The sequence below is a fragment of the Phyllobates terribilis genome, unplaced genomic scaffold (genome assembly GCF_046119375.1).
Source record: "Phyllobates terribilis strain yellow unplaced genomic scaffold, ASM4611937v1 Scaffold_7__3_contigs__length_470593459, whole genome shotgun sequence".
NCBI classification, from domain to species: Eukaryota; Metazoa; Chordata; class Amphibia; order Anura; family Dendrobatidae; genus Phyllobates; species Phyllobates terribilis.
The window spans coordinates 425,969,334-425,985,163 of NW_027362767.1; the positions used below are offsets into that span (position 1 = coordinate 425,969,334).

Sequence of the window (15,830 nt, forward strand, 5' to 3'; positions counted from 1 at the left end):
AGAACTGTGGAGAGAATGGGTAGGGTGGTAGACTTAGATGAGAAGGAGATGTAAGACAGTGCAGCACTGTGGAGAGGACTGGTAGGGTGGTGGACATAGATGAGTAGGAGATGTAGGGCGGTGCAGCACTGTGGAGAGGACAGGTAGGTTGGTGGACAGAGGTGAAGAGATGAAGGGCGGTGCAGCACTGTGGAGAGGATGGGTAGGGTGGTAAACAGAGATGAGGAAGAGACGTAAAGCGGTGAAGCACTGTGGAGAGGACGGGTAGTGTGGTGGACATAGATGAGGAGAAGATGTAGGGCGGTGCAGCACTGTGGAGAGGACAGGTAGTGTGGTAGACAGAGATGAGGAGGAGATGTAGTGTGGTGCAGCACTGTGAAGAGGACAGGTAGGTAGTGGACAGAGGTGAAGAGATGTAGGGCAGTGCAGCACTGTGGAGAGGACAGGTAAGGTGGTAGACATAGATGAGGAGGAGATGTAGGGTGGTGCAGCACTGTGGAAGGGACAGGTAGGGTGGTAGACAGATGAGGAGGAGATGTAGGGTGGTACAGCACTGTGAAGAGGACAGGTAGGGTGGTAGACACCGATGAGAAGGAGATGTAGGGTGGTACAGCACTGTGGAGGGGACACGTAAGGGTGGTACACATAGATGAGAAGATGTAGGATGGTGCAGCACTGTGGAGAGGACAGGTAGGGTGGTGCACAGAGGTGAAGATATGTAGTGCAGTGTAGCACTGTGGAGCGGTTGAGTAGGATGGTAGACAGAGCTGAGGAGGAGATGTAGAGGGTGCATCACTGTGGAGAGGACAGGTAGGGTGCTGAATATAGATGAGGAGATATAGGGCGGTGCAGCACTGTGGAGAAGATAGGTAGGGTGGTGGATAGAGGTGAAGAGATGAAGGGCGGTGCAGAACTGTTGAGAGGATGGGTAGGCTGGTAGATAGACATGAGGAGGAGATGTAGGGTGGTACAGCACTGTGGAGAGGACAGGTAGGGTGATAGACAGAGATGAGGAAGAGATGTAGGGTGGTATAGCACTGTGGAAAGGACAGGTAGGGTGGTAGACAGAGATGAGGGGATGTGGGGCAGTGCAGCACTGTGGAGAGGACAGGTAGGGTGGTAGAAACAGATGAGGAGATGTAGGGTGGGGCAGCACTGTGGAGAGGACAGGTAAGGTGGTAGACACAGATGAGGAGGGGATGTAGGTTTGTGCAGCACTGTCGAGAGGACGGGTAGGGTGGTAGACAGGGATGAGGGGATATGGGGCAGTGCAGCACGGTGGGGAGGACAGGTAGGGTGGTGGACAGAGGTGAAGAGATGAAAGGTGATGTAGCACTGTGGAGAGAATGGGTAGCTTGGTAGACAGAGATGAGGGGATGTAGGGCGGTGAAGCCCTGTGGAGAGGACAGGTAGAGTGGCAGACAGAGATGAGGAGGAGATGTAGGGCAGTGCAGCACTGTGGAGAGCACAGGTAGGGTGATGCACATAGATGAGGAGGAGATGTTGGACAGTGCAGAACTGTGGAGAGGATGGGTAGGGTGGTAGACATAGATGAGGAGGAGATGTAAGACAATGCAGCACTGTGGAGGGGACTGGTAGGGTGGTGGACATAGATGAGTAGGATATGTAGGGCGGTTCAGCACTGTGGAGAGGACAGGTAGGGTGGTGGACAGAGATGAATGGCGGTGCAGTACTGTGGAGAGGATGGGTAGGGTGGTAGACAGAGATGAGGAAGAAATGTAGAGCGGTGAAGTACTGTGGAGAGGACGGGTAGTGTGGTGGGCATAGATGAGGAGGAGATATAGGGCGGTGCAGCACTGTGGAGAGGACAGGTAGGATGGTGGACAGAGGTGAAGAGATGTAGGGCAGTGCAGCACTGTGGAGAGGACAGGTAGGGTGGTAGACATAGATGAGGAGGAGATGTAGGGTGGTACAGCACTGTGAAGAGGACAGGTAAGGTGGTAGACACCGATGTGAAGGAGATGTAGGGTGGTACAGGACTGTGGAGAGGACAGGTAGGGTGGTAGACAGAGATGAAGAGATGTAGGACAGTTAATCACTGTGAAGAGGACAGGTAGGGTGGTAGACAGGGGTGAGGAGGAGATGTAGGATGGTGCAGCACTGTGGAGAGGACAGGTAGGGTGGTGGACAGAGGTGAAGAGATGAAGGGCGGTGCAGCACTGTGGAGCGGTTGGGTAGGTTGGTAGATAGAGATGAGGAGGAGATGCAGGGTGTTGTAGCACTGTAGAGAGGACAGGTAGGATGGTAGACAGAGATGAGGAGGAGATGTAGGGCGGTGCAGCACTGTGGAGAGGACAGGTAGGATGGTAAACAGAGATGAGGAGGAGATGTAATGTGGTGCAGCACTGTGGAGAGGACAGGTAGCGTGGTAGACAGAGATGAGGAGGAGATGTAGGGTGGTGCAGCACTGTGGAAGGGACGGGTAGGGTGGTAGACAGACGAGGAGATGTAGGGTGGTACACCACTGTGAAGAGGATAGGTAGGGTGGTAGACACCGATGAGAAGGATATGTAGGGTGGTACAGCACTGTGAAGAGGATAGGTAGGGTGGTAGACTGAGATGAGGAGGAGATGTAGGGTGGTGCAGCACTGTGGGGAGGACAGGTAGTGTGGTAGACAGAGATGAGGAAATGTAGGACAGTGCAGCACTGTGAAGAGGACAGGTAGGGTGGTAGACAGGGGTGAGGAGGAGATGTAGGGCAGTGCAACACTGTGGAGAGGACAGTTAGGGTGTTACACATAGATGAGAAGATGTAGGATGGTGCAGCACTGTGGAGAGGACAGGTAGGGTGGTTGACAGAAATGAGGAGATGTAGGGCGGTGCAGCACTGTTGAGCAGTTGGGTAAGGTGGTAGACAGAGATGCGGAGGAGATGTAGGGAGGTGCAGCACTGTGGAGAGGACAGGTAGGATGGTAGACACAGATGAGGAGGAGATGTAAGGCAGTACAGCATTGTGGAAGGGACGGGTAGGGTGGTACACAGAGATGAGGAGGAGATGTAGGGTGGTGCAGCACTGTGAAAGGGACGAGTAGTGTGGTAGACAGAGATAAGGAGATGTAGGGTGGTGCAGCACTGTCAAAAGCTCTTTGGGTGCGTGTGATCAGTTTATGTTATATTTTGCAGTGGATGGCAATGCGTGCAATGACTGGCACAGGGTGGAGGTATCGGTGTAGCGGCCAGATAGAAATATGAGCCTGACAGTGCTTGTGAGTATAGATTGGAAAGGGGGAGCCCTGTGAGCGGAGCACCTGTAATATCTCTCACTATACTGTATATATAACGTGCGGTCACCGTGTGCAGGGAGTTTGCATACAGTTTGTGAGGTTCTCCCAGGGACTCACACTCCGTTCCCATTGATTCATTCGCGGTCACCGTCGTACATTTGAGGTTTTGCAGGAAAAAAAATTGCGTTCTAGGAATTTAATTAAACTCTATGACAGATCGGAGATTGTGGTAGAAATCAGAATGATTTCTTACTTTCCGCATCACATAGACAATTACAGCTCTACCACTAGGTGGAAGACCAAAAAAACGGGCGACGCCATCAGCGGAGATTTAATAGTCTGTAGTATAATAGTATTATATCATATTATGTATGTGCGGTTTACAACACACAGCAATTACATATACACTACAGTCCATACCGTGCATGTAGACCCCCGCTCTAGGCGGAGAATCCCCTAAGGAGTGGGGGGAGGGGAGAGGGGTATATTATACAAAGAGGTAATGAGAAAGGGAGCGGTGAGAAGCCAGATTTAATATGAATAAGGGGACATTAAGGAGGGTGGGGGGCTGCAACACAAAGAGTAAAGTAAAGGGGGGGCACTGGATCAGCCGTGTGTTATTACAGAGCCCGATCTTACTGTCCAGTCTGGAGGTGATCATGGTAATTAACCCTTCGCTTCCCTGAGCCTTCATTGCAAACTTTGACTTCCACACCTGTATCCACTTCACTTTCAGGCTCGTTTAGAAGAATTAACCCTTAAGTAATTCTTAATGATTTTACGCAAGTTGCATGCGACCAGTCTGCGATTTGCCTCTTCCATTGTGGAGCTTTTGTCCCTAGGAGACAATATCTCTGTAATATAGCGCTATATAGGATGGACACTCATATAGTCTCCATACTTGGCTCTATGCGAGGCCTTAAAGGGGACCTGTCTCTTGCCATTAACCTGTAATTGTTTACCTGGTGTAAATGCCGCTGTTCTCCTGAATCCGGCGCTGTTTTTCTTTTCTTCCTGCTCCTCTCCGTTCCTGAGATATGGCCTCTTCTTCCCTATATGTAACTCTAGTCTTCTTAGCCAAGGGGGTGTGATCCTCAAGAAGACTCCGACGCCCACTTGGCTAACAAGACTAGATTTACATACAGAAAAGAAGAGGCCATATCTCAGGAACGGAGAGGAGCAGGAAGAAAAGAAAAACATTGCCAGATTCAGGAGAACAGCGGCATTTACACCGGGTAAAAAAATAAACTATATAAACGTTATGGCAAACGACAGATTCTCTTTAAAAAGAACGCTATCACCACCGCTGACATTCACTGAAATGTCCCAACATTTTCATAAAAGATGAACAAGTTTGAAGTGAAAAAGACGTCAGACAAATCCGGAGAGGCGAAAGATCCAGTCATCATTCCCTTGACTGAGGTTCAGCGGCAATACCAGACAGAACCCACTGACTGTAGGGGCGCTGTTTTTGGACATACAATATATATGAATCTGGGACGGCCATAAATGCAAAGATCTTCTAGTTGTTGCCCTCCAGTTGTAGCCCCATGGCGTGCCACCCCTTTTACCCGACCCTCAAATAAAGCTGCACTATTAACCTCTACCTCGCCAGTGAGCTCTTTCAAACTGATGCATAATTAACCCTACCCTCCGCCACTTACACGTGTCAGCCCATTAACCTTTTCCCTGCCAGGCATACCCATGTCGTGCATTACCCCATTAACCTCTCATCTGCCAGAGATTATGAAGCTCTGCTCCATTAACCCCTTCGCTCTTTCCCCTCTCGCACACTTCATTAGCCTGCTCGTTAAAGCATGGATATTAATTAGCAGAAGGAAGGGGGGAGGGCTCCATCTCTGCGGCTCTAATTAAACGGAGCAGGCGGGTAATTAGGATCTAATTATCCAAAGATAAATGGAGACAATCCTCTCCTCTATCGCTCCATCCAGAGCCGCCTGTGCGCCTGTTCTCGTGGCTCTCTGATGCCTCGTGCCCATTTGATGCCAAATTTCCATTCTCCTCCTTCACCTTGTCCTCCGAGCCCATGTATCAGCCCCAACCGATTCTGAAAAGCTAAACAATGAAAATCTACACAAATATTTTAATGTCATCGCCTACGTAACCACATATCACAAAGGAAAATAAAATCTGACATTACCTGTAGTTTTTTGACGCATTTTTACAATATTTTTTTTTAAGGCAGAAGTCTTGCCTACCATGAGAAGCCAACAAGTGCTCACCAGACATGTCTCCCCCACCTCGCCATAAAAGTGCATGCTCGTATCAGCTAATCATTCATGCTTACTGCCACGGTAGAGGACCACCCAACTCATCCAAACACATCCACACTTATCTCAGGTAACTGTGAACAAAGGATTGGGCATGTTGAGATTCAACCATTCCGATCCCTGTTTCACCCAACAACTTCTAGGTTAGAGTTGGGATATGCCAATATACATGAGATAAGTGGCCAGTGCTGACTAAACAGCATGACAAAAGGCTAACATCAATATCAAGTTCGACAACGAAGAGATCGAAGTGGTCAGCGATTACAGATTCCTTGGCTCCAAGATCTACTGCGATGGCGACTGCACACCTGAAGTGAAACGACGTATGGCACTTGGACGGGATGCAATGGTTGGCATAAACAAGGTCTGGAAGAGCAGAGACATCATCATCGCTACCAAATGCAGGTCAACGCAATTGTCTTCCCAATAACAACATACGGATACGAGACCTTGACACTCAAGATGGCTCAAAGGAAGATAAATTAACACATTTGAACTTTGGTGCTGGAGGGGACCTCTACAGATTCCATGGACAGCGAGGACCATCAACAGAGAAGTCTCGGACCAAGTCAAGCCAAAATTGTCACTGGAAGCTAAGATAACCAAACAAAAATTAGCCAATTTTGGACACATTATGCGGAGTCAATTGTTGGAGAAAGACGTCATGCTTGGCTCAGTCAGTGGCAGAAGAAGAAGAGGACGTCCAAGAACCCGCTGCATCCACACCGTCAAGAGCGACATGGCCATTGGTGAACTGAAAGAAGCAACGTGGGCTAGAACTGCCTGGCGAGCGATGATCGATAAGATGACTGAGCGGATGAGAGAGCTGCCAAAACTGGTGGGTTCGCCAACTTACATTTCACATAAACCTAGTTTTCAGAATTTTTGGAAGCAAAGCAAATCTAAGCATAGTCCGGGTCAAAAAGGGGCAATCCCTCAGCGCAACTGAGGGCAGGAAGTTTCAGCTACATCTAGGTAGGATGTTCATACCATAGCCATCCTGCCAAGTGACGTAGAGAATTAATGGACCTACAAGTGTGAGGAGGTAGGTTTGGGTCTCAGAGATGGGTTCTGACAGACGTCTAAGGTAGGAATAACCCCTTAGACCTTTGCTGGACACCTGGTCCCAATGCTGAATTTACATCTTAGGACCTTGTGCGCACAAATTGGGTGGGGCCTTAAACTTCGACCATTTAGTGAGCCACACATTAAAGGGGTTGTCCGGTGAAAACAGGATAGGTGATAATACAGTGATCAGTGGGGGCTGACCACCGGCCAATTGGTGCTGGTCCCAGGGCTCAAACCTCCACTGATCAATAAGTTATCATCTACCCTGTGGATCGGTAATAACTTGTTTCCAGTGGTCAACTCCTTTAAGTCATGTGTAAGGCCACCTATAGGTTTATGCTGCCTACAGGTAGATACAACCGTGATTGAGCATATTGGAAATCTTCCTTGAGTCCCTAAGCACATTTTTTGTGCATGATCCATATGGCAAGCTCATACACCTACTGACGTTGCGACTGGAGTCTATGAAATCTGGTTGATCTGAGCATAGACTTTGTATTTGTGGTTTAGATGGAAGATCCTCAAGGGCTTGGAAAATATAGGGGAAGGGAATAAGTAGCAACCTGTAAATGGTGCTCTGAAGTTTACCTCTTTAAATAGAATGGATCCCTAGTTGGACGGAGTCGTTTTCCATCTTAGGGATGGCGAAACAATTCAAATGGACACCAGAAACATTTCAAGTGGATTTTATTCACTGTGAAGCAGTGAGCCTGATGGTTACAAAGTCTCTTTAGAGGTAAAAAGCTTGTACAGGAATAGATGGTTATTATTATTATATAGCAACAAGCAGACACTGGTGAAAATTTGCTTCGGACAATCTGCTGGCAAACACCTCTGCAGCACTTCCTTCACACAGACATAATCTCTTTGTCTCTGATATTGTAATTTTCAGGCTTCAGACACTTCTTGTGTGGCAAATCTCATAGTCAGGAATAAGCCTCTATGCTCCTTTAGTTTTCACTATTATGGTGAATACACTTTACCTTGTCAGTGAATAAACTCTTCATTCAGAGGAATAAACCACTTTGCTACTCTGTAATGACGGGTGTCTATCCAGTAGAGCTAATCTCTTCCTCCTGTTGCAGACCAAAACAATTGCCCTGCACGATGCAGCTGCTTACATGCTCCTCTTTAACCCTAAAAAGTTCCCTCGGGTGGCACACCAATTGGCAAGTTTTAGCCATCATTTATTTGCTTGTTTTCTATCTGGGCTTTTCTTTTGCCTACAGCTTTTCTGCAAATCCTTTCGCTCTCTAGCCTAAAATAGAGGCAAAACTCTGTGCATATCCAGGAATCCTAGGCAGACTTGCTAATGCTAACTCTGCAATCCCCATGACTCAGTATTTCACTCAGCAGCTCAGTGTGTTACCTCTTTAAGCTTAGCAATATAACATCAGTCATTCTGTTACTCAGTTGCCTGCTGTTTCAGAATTTTAGACCTGGTGCATTTCTCCTGCCAAATTGATTGTTGCATGCAATGCCAATCCCTCGCATCACACATGTGTCACTTCTCAGATCTTTTGCACAGTTTTTGCAGCATCAATATAACTACATAGCATAATATAAAACATTACAGTACAGATAACAACAGTTTTTACCATTAGCATGGCAGTAACACAGTCCTGGACAGTTCAACATGTAGCAATAACAAGTGTCTGCGATGACATGGTGGTGAACCCTTATTCAGCCCTCAACAAACCGCAGCCCGCTGAGGTCTCTGAGGGGCATTAGTATTATAAATGACACGTGGTCGGTTATATCAAGTCACTCCCATGAGGATCCCCATATAGCTACAGAATTTATGTTATCAAAGATTGTACAAATCGTAAAGTTCTCCATCCTATCCTGACGATGTCATCCACAGCGATGCACAAGACACATTCCCTTCTTTCACAATACGGCAAGGGGGTTGCTACTTTTGTGGAGTTCGGCTGATGTAGGCAAGGGGGGACATGATGACCCACATGAAAGCTGTCACCATAATTGGTTGCATTTTGACATTTCTCAGGTTTTGACACTCAACGACATTAAATACCAGAAATCCTGGAGGTCTGAAATCTCCAAATCCATCAGTGCTTGTAAACCGATACGCCGTCATGGCATCATTTAGGAGTGGAATTATGGGTAATTTTTGGACATAAGTAACAGGGAAGTTGCTATTTTTGGAGAAAGTGTTACCATATGTCTAGGTCTAATTCAATAGTAATGTGATCAGGGCGGTGGGTGGGTGGTCTTGTCTATGGCTGTTTGGTCTGGACATTGATTCTAGAGGCTCGATCATGAGGATCCATCTATCTGTTAGATATATAATGGATCACAAGGATCCATGTATTTCCATAATACGCGATCTGATGGAGCATGGCATGAGATTGAAGGTGCATCAGAGAACAGTAGAATATGAGGACGACCCCTCTCAGCCGATGGCCGAGTTGGCCGTATTCACACCTGGGCAGATGTCAGGGCACATTGAATATGGTGGCCCACGAATGAGCCTCAAGTCAATGGTAAGAAGATAGGGGTCTTCAGTGACGCTCACACGCATTGGGAACGCACTCTTGAAGTTAGCCCTGGTCTCCCCTTCCTCTTTACGACATGTTTTTTTGTATAACCACCCCTACTCTTTTTATCAGTGGCCTTCAGCTCCATCTTGAGCCATGGCGACTTGATGGATGAACAATCTGTAGGAATATCGATCTTGTACAAGCCTAGATAGGTCCACCAGGGTCTTCTACTCCGTTTTCTTGACTGTCTCAAGCCATCGGGTTGCTGGTCTTCCTCTTCGCCTTATTCCTTCTCTTCTTCCAACCATGATGTCCTTCTTCAGCGATCGCTCTCTTCTTATGATGTGTCCAAAGTAGGCAAGTTGTAGCTTGGTGATCTTTGCTTCGAGTGACAGGTCCGGCTTGATTTGTTCCAAATTTGATTTGTTTGTTCTTCTTGCCATCCATGGTCTTGATAACATCCTTCTCCAGCACCACATTTCGAAGGCGTTGATTCGTCTTCTGTTTCTTTATTGTCCAGGTTTCACATCAAAGTGCTACCATAGAAAAGACTAGACTATGTATGAGCGGTGTCTTCATCGCCACTGAATTGTTCCTCGATTTGAAGACCTTGTCCAGTAACGCACAGGAAAGGCTTTATTCTTCTTGGAGGGCAGATCATTTGCATTACTTTTACCCAGAAGACATTGCCTAGCCTGTAAATCACCCTGCTTCTGCTTATAATCTCAACAAGGAGAAATAGCGCCCCCTAGACTTTAATTTTTTTTTTTTTAGCCTTCCCACAATGCACATCGCATGTCCTTGGCAGCAAACGATTAAATAATGGAAATATGCAAATAATAAACCGCATTTGGGAGCAGATGAGCCCGGTCTTACTTTCCATTTTATTTGCTATCACTTTTGTGGCAGTTACAACCCCAAGCGATGGGTCCATAATAATGCAGAAAATATGAAGTCCAACACAGTGCGGCAGCGCCACCCTCTGGTGATCACTTATATTGCAACTTAGTTCACTTTTTATAATTATTTCATGAGTCACAGTTTGCATTTTACTTTTTTTCTTACATTTTTTATGTTTTTTTTTTCTTTTTTTATGAAAGTGCTTGTTAGTATTTCAGCAATATGTGACTCAGAAGAGGAATTGAACCTGATCTGAAAGTACAAGGAAAAAATTCTAGTTTCTAGTCTAAAAGTCTTTAAAACTTGGACTGGACGAGTGGCTTCAGCTTGTAAAGAAAAAAAAAAGACAGATGCCTTTGTGTGGGTGTAATTAGCTGCGTGAGAGCGTCTGGGGAAAAAACACTGTGCAGAAAACACACAAGTATTGTATAGGCCTCAGTGCAGACTACAGGAAGTGGCTGATTCACTAGACAAGAAAGCCTGCAGAAAACCTCAGAGACAGCCAGAGAGACAGGCTGCGAGAGACCCCGACACTGAGAGAGGCTGCGAGAGACCCCGACACTGAGAGAGAGGCAGCGAGAGACCCCGACACTGAGAGAGGCTGCGAGAGACACCGACACTGAGAAAGGCTGTGAGAGACCCCAACACTGAGAGAGAGGCTGCGAGACACCCCGACACTGAGAGAGGCTGCGAGAGACCCCGACACTGAGAGAGAGGCTGCGAGAGACCCTGACACTGAGAGAGAGGCTGCGAGACACCCCGACACTGAGAGAGGCTGCGAGAGACCCCGACACTGAGAGAGGCTGCGAGAGACCCCGACACTGAGAGAGGCTGTGAGAGACCCCAACACTGAGAGAGAGGCTGCGAGACACCCCGACACTGAGAGAGGCTGAGAGAGACCCCGACACTGAGAGAGAGGCTGAGAGAGACCCCGACACTGAGAGAGAGGCTGCGAGAGACCCCGACACTGAGAGAGAGGCTGCGAGAGACACCGACACTGAGAGAGAGGCTGCGAGAGACCCCAACACTGAGAGAGAGGCTGCGAGACACCCCGACACTGAGAGAGGCAGCGAGAGACCCCGACACTGAGAGAGGCAGCGAGAGACCCCGACACTGAGAGAGAGGCTGCGAGAGACCCCGACACTGAGAGAGAGGCTGCGAGACACCCCGACACTGAGAGAGAGGCAGCGAGAGACCCCAACACTGAGAGAGACCCCAACACTGAGAGAGGCTGCGAGACACCCCGACACTGAGAGAGGCTGCGAGACACCCCAACACTGAGAGAGGCTGCGAGAGACTCTGACACTGAGAGAGAGGTTGCGAGAGAGAGGCTGCGAGAGACCCCAACACTGAGAGAGGCTGCGAGAGACCCCGACACTGAGAGAGAGGCTGCGAGAGACCATGACACTGAGAGAGACCCCAACACTGAGAGAGGCTACGAGAGACCCCGACATCGAGAGAGAGGATGCGAGATGCCCCAACACTGAAAGAGGCTGCGAGAGACCCTGACACTGAGAGAGAGGCTGCGAGACACTCTGACACAGAGCGTCTGCGAGAGACCCCCACACTGAGAGAGAGGCTGAGAGAGACCCCAACACTGAGAGAGGCTACGAGAGACCCCAACACTGAGAGAGGCTGCGAGAGACGCCAACACTGAGAGAGGCTGCGAGAGACCCCGACAATGAGAGAGGCTGCAAGAGGCCCCAACACTGAGAGAGAGGCTGCGAGAGACCCCGACACTGAGAGAGGCTGCGAGAGACCCTGACACTGAGAGAGGCTGCGAGAGACCCCGACACTGAGTGAGAGGCTGCGAGAGACCCCGACACTGAGAGAGAGGCTACGAGAGACCTTCGACACCTAGAGACAAGTGGACCATAAAGAGACCTCTGAGGGACTGCGGTATCAGAGGAAACCCGACATTGGTGAGTGGAGCTGGGGCTGTATAGAACTGCTGGTGACACACGGGGGCTCGGGATGGGGGATAAGGGACCTGACAACAAAGCTGGAGAAAGCTGGGGGGGGGGTAAACGACAGATTTTAAAGAGAACGAGAAGCAGAGAGAGGAAGACAGGAAGAAAAGAGGAAGGGAACGAACGGAAGAAGAGGCGTTGAGGGGAAGTGACAGCTTAGTAGAAGCAGAGACACCGAGGAGACGGCTCCGGACTCTGGCGATGCACGTAATGAGGTGAGCGAATCACCTATATACTGCGCTGTCCCCTATATACTGTGCTGTCCCCTATATACTGCTGTGTCCCCTATATACTGTGCTGTCCCCTATATACTGCCTCGTCCGTTATATACGGCACTGTCCCCTACATAAGACACTGTCCCCTATATATGGCACTGTCCCCTATTATACGGCACTGTCCCCTTTATACGGCACTGACCGCAGCCGTGTACGTCTCTAGATATGGAGCCCGGGCAGGAAAGCCTACAGCCTAATCTGCAGCTAATCGCCGAGATGGTATCAGTCGCTGCTGTGTTATAGGATAATGGACGCGATGGTTTGCAAGAGCAGAGGACATTGCAGACATGTGATATATATATATATTTTTTTTATATATATATATACCTTCCGAGTATTCCGTGACTGCAGCCATTGTCCGTAGGAATCAGGTGTGGGGGGTCTAACGGGTGGTAGAACCAGACCAGCGCTTATGGCATCGCATCCCTAAAGCCCAACCTTCATCTTGTCAGATCAGACTTGCACGAATGTTGGTGCCTTGGGAGCCACTTGCACGATTTTGGAAGACAGATTCCCCTCCCGACTCCCCCATACACTAGACCGCTCAACTCATTGTGAATGTGTCCTGAATCAGGAGAGACGAGTAATCCGCTGCCCGACACCTCTATATGCTGCTAATCTCCACTGAGAACAAAGGATTGAGCATGTTGTAACTCAGCATGTCCGATCCTTCTTTCCCTAGTACCACGTGTCGGAAAATCGGCTCTATTTGGCAGCTGGGAATACTGATGCTGGAAAGATGTCGAAGCATTTCTGATACTAGGAGCCGTGTCTCTCTCTTGGCACTTGGGTCAAGATCATCTCTGAGTGTTTTGGCTTGTGGTGGGCTTGTGCTAACACTCTGCAGCCGATCTGATAAAGCCGAGCCCCGGTGTGAATTATTTTCTTAAGTCGCTGATAGGAATATGGGCTATGATTTTTTTCGCCTCCTCTGCAGTTCTGTGCAGCATCAGTCACGGATCTTTTTTTGCTGTTGTTGGATTATTCAGGCTTCCTTTTGCACAAGCCACAAAGAAAAACAACTTTCAGCATGACCCATCCAACCTCTTCACACTTGACCCATCCAGCTGTGAATCCCCCACAATGTGATCATCTCAGCCATCTGCCATAATGACTGCAATACCAGCGGACTCCTAAAGAGTTCGGCTCCGTGATGAAACCTTAGCTTCTTCTTTCTATACCTGCACTAGTGAGTGGCAGCAGGGTCATTTGGCTTTTATGGAATAATCGGTTTTAAAAATTGTGATTGAAGGTTTTGAAGTTGGGGGAGAATCAGACCGTTTCGGGTAGTGAGTTCTACAGTACGGGGGAAGCAGAAGAGAAGTTCTGGAGAAGGTTGTAAACAAGAGGAGAGCAAAGACTGTGCAGAGGTGGCAGGAGATGTGTGGAGTAGACCAGTTATGGAAGACCTTGTAAATTACTAATATATTGAACTGAATTCTCTGGAGACTTTATAAGGAGTGAAGAGATTGACAGAGCGGAGAAGCAGAGGAGTAACAAAGGGAGAAAGGGACTAAACTGGCAACAACTGAGTTACAAATGGATTGACAGATGGAGAAGGTTGCAGTAGTCCAGGCGGGAAATGATTTGATATCTACTTTACCGAGCATCTGTCAGGTTGACGTGAAAATCGAAAATTTATGGAAGCATTGCCCTAATGGGAACCCAGACATTTTTTAAACCGTCTCAGCGTCCTAGAGACACGACAGAAACTTTGACTGGTGATCCTTCTGCTAAAACTGTCCTCCTTTCTCCTTCCATATGTGATAGGCTTCCTCCGTGGTCTCCACGTTTACTACAGAGGGATCTACACAATAAGGTTGTTCATGTAGGTTTGTGGCTGTAGGGGAGATCTGTGCAGCGCGACGTTCGGTGATATGTTTTGTATAATGTGGTTGACAGTAAGATCTGTGTGACGAGGTTTATGCAACACATCTAGAGGAGACGTGTACGGTGAAGTAGTTGTGTAATGAGACCTTTGAGGTGAAGCTTCTTTGCCGAATGCTAAATATGTGTTCGGGTCCCCATTGGCACTTGTTCCCCTTATAATACTGCTCTCCTCTGATGTATCACAGGACTTCATGGGCCCCCATAGCCAGTAAACCAGGAAAGATGGCAATACATATTAGATGTTTATTGCCCAAACCCGCCAATTAAGGCAAGGGCAGCCCCCAACATGTCAAGGTGATAATAGGGTGGGTGGAGGTCAACTGCCCAATCCTTTTTATCTCTTGGAGAAAAGCCACCAGCTGTCTCCACCTTTTTTCAAAATTTTTCTACTGAGAAGACGTCTGAGCTGAACACGCATCAATATAGGAGAGACAGTCAACAGCTATATATAGGGTCATACTTTGCAATTTTTATCTGCAGGGGTTCTGGCGGGTAAACCATCCAAGGCCATGCCCTTTTCATTAAGCCGTCCTAAGTCTCCACCTATTCACCTCCCATTCCATGAAGCTCCACGCTGATCCCACCTCCCAAAATCGCTGGTTTACGGTGGTGTCAATCACATTAGGTGGGACCAGGGAGTATTGCTGACTTTTACAGGGTGATCATACGAGTAAAGAGGGGTCTGACCGCGGCTTTTTCTTCCTCCCTTTTACCAAAAACATGAGAAAGCTTTGCTGATTCTAACTGTCAATAATCAATCCAATGAATGGGGTTCTCTATGGCCGCTCAGAGAAAATTCCCATTTCCAAAATGTTCTGGATATTCGTACTGTTGGTGACACTGACTGGTCACGGGTGTCACTGATGAGGCAGTAAACAAACCGGTGATCATTACAGAAAGCCATTGTGTAACAGATTGCCCAACGTGAGGAAGCCGCCCTCGTCTAACAAACATAAAAAAACGGACTTAAATTATAGAGAGATACCAATGTGAACCAAGAAAACACCAAAGTCAGATATCTGGTCAAACCTTGCCCCCGCTTAGCTACTTGTGGTACCACCGGCTTTGCCAGCCCTGCATCAACCTGGTTAGTTAAGGGTTAAGTGTTGATGGCTGTAGTGAAACTGTGCAGCGAGTGTTCTAGCCTAAATTATGTACAAGCTGGTTTCCCACCAGGGTCAACTGCAGAGGGCACGTGGAGAGTGTGGGTCTATGTTACCTGTGAGGGGAGATTACCTCTGTGAGTGTCCCTGATGGACCGACCTTATAGTGAGCTGCCCCAATAATGAGACAAGGGCAGAGTGGCAGAAAGATGGAGTCACGAGGGAGGACAATAAGAATTTGACTCTCGGGAGACAGGGAGGTGTATTCGCCAGGAGAGTGGCGACTGTCTGCCGCCTGAAGGAGCTTACAAGCAAAAGTCTAAGTGAGCTGAGTTCCAGCTAAGTAACTGTACTTAGTAGTCCTGTGGGTGGTCCTACGCAGTGATTGACAGCCTTACCTGTATTAGTGTGCATATAGAAATTGCTGCCAATCACTAAGACCGTCTACTGGACTCCTAAGGTCAGAATAAACGGTGATATAGACCAATAAATTTGTTATAAAACTACATATCAATCTGCTCGGCTCCTCCTGCTCCACACCCTGCTGCCCGCTGTAGGATGCATGCATTATGTCTTGTAGTTCCATA

General features: G+C 48.1%; 1 protein-coding gene across 6 annotated transcripts in view; it reads left to right on the forward strand.

The window, feature by feature from the left end:
- Nucleotides 1–15,830, forward strand: part of GPSM3 (G protein signaling modulator 3) — a 145,272-nt gene that overhangs the window by 106,246 nt on the left and 23,196 nt on the right. Inside the window, exon 1 of one of the 6 annotated variants that reach the window (XM_073641899.1) lies at nucleotides 6,024–6,374. The exons of 1 other annotated variant lie outside the window; for it this stretch is intronic. The gene's annotated coding sequence lies outside the window, so the exon portion shown is untranslated. Of the gene's footprint in view, nucleotides 1–6,023; nucleotides 6,375–10,230; nucleotides 11,928–12,003; nucleotides 12,191–13,327; nucleotides 14,079–15,830 lie in introns of those variants that run through there. 4 more of the 6 variants (XM_073641895.1, XM_073641894.1, XM_073641897.1 and 1 more) reach the window with 4 other exon arrangements.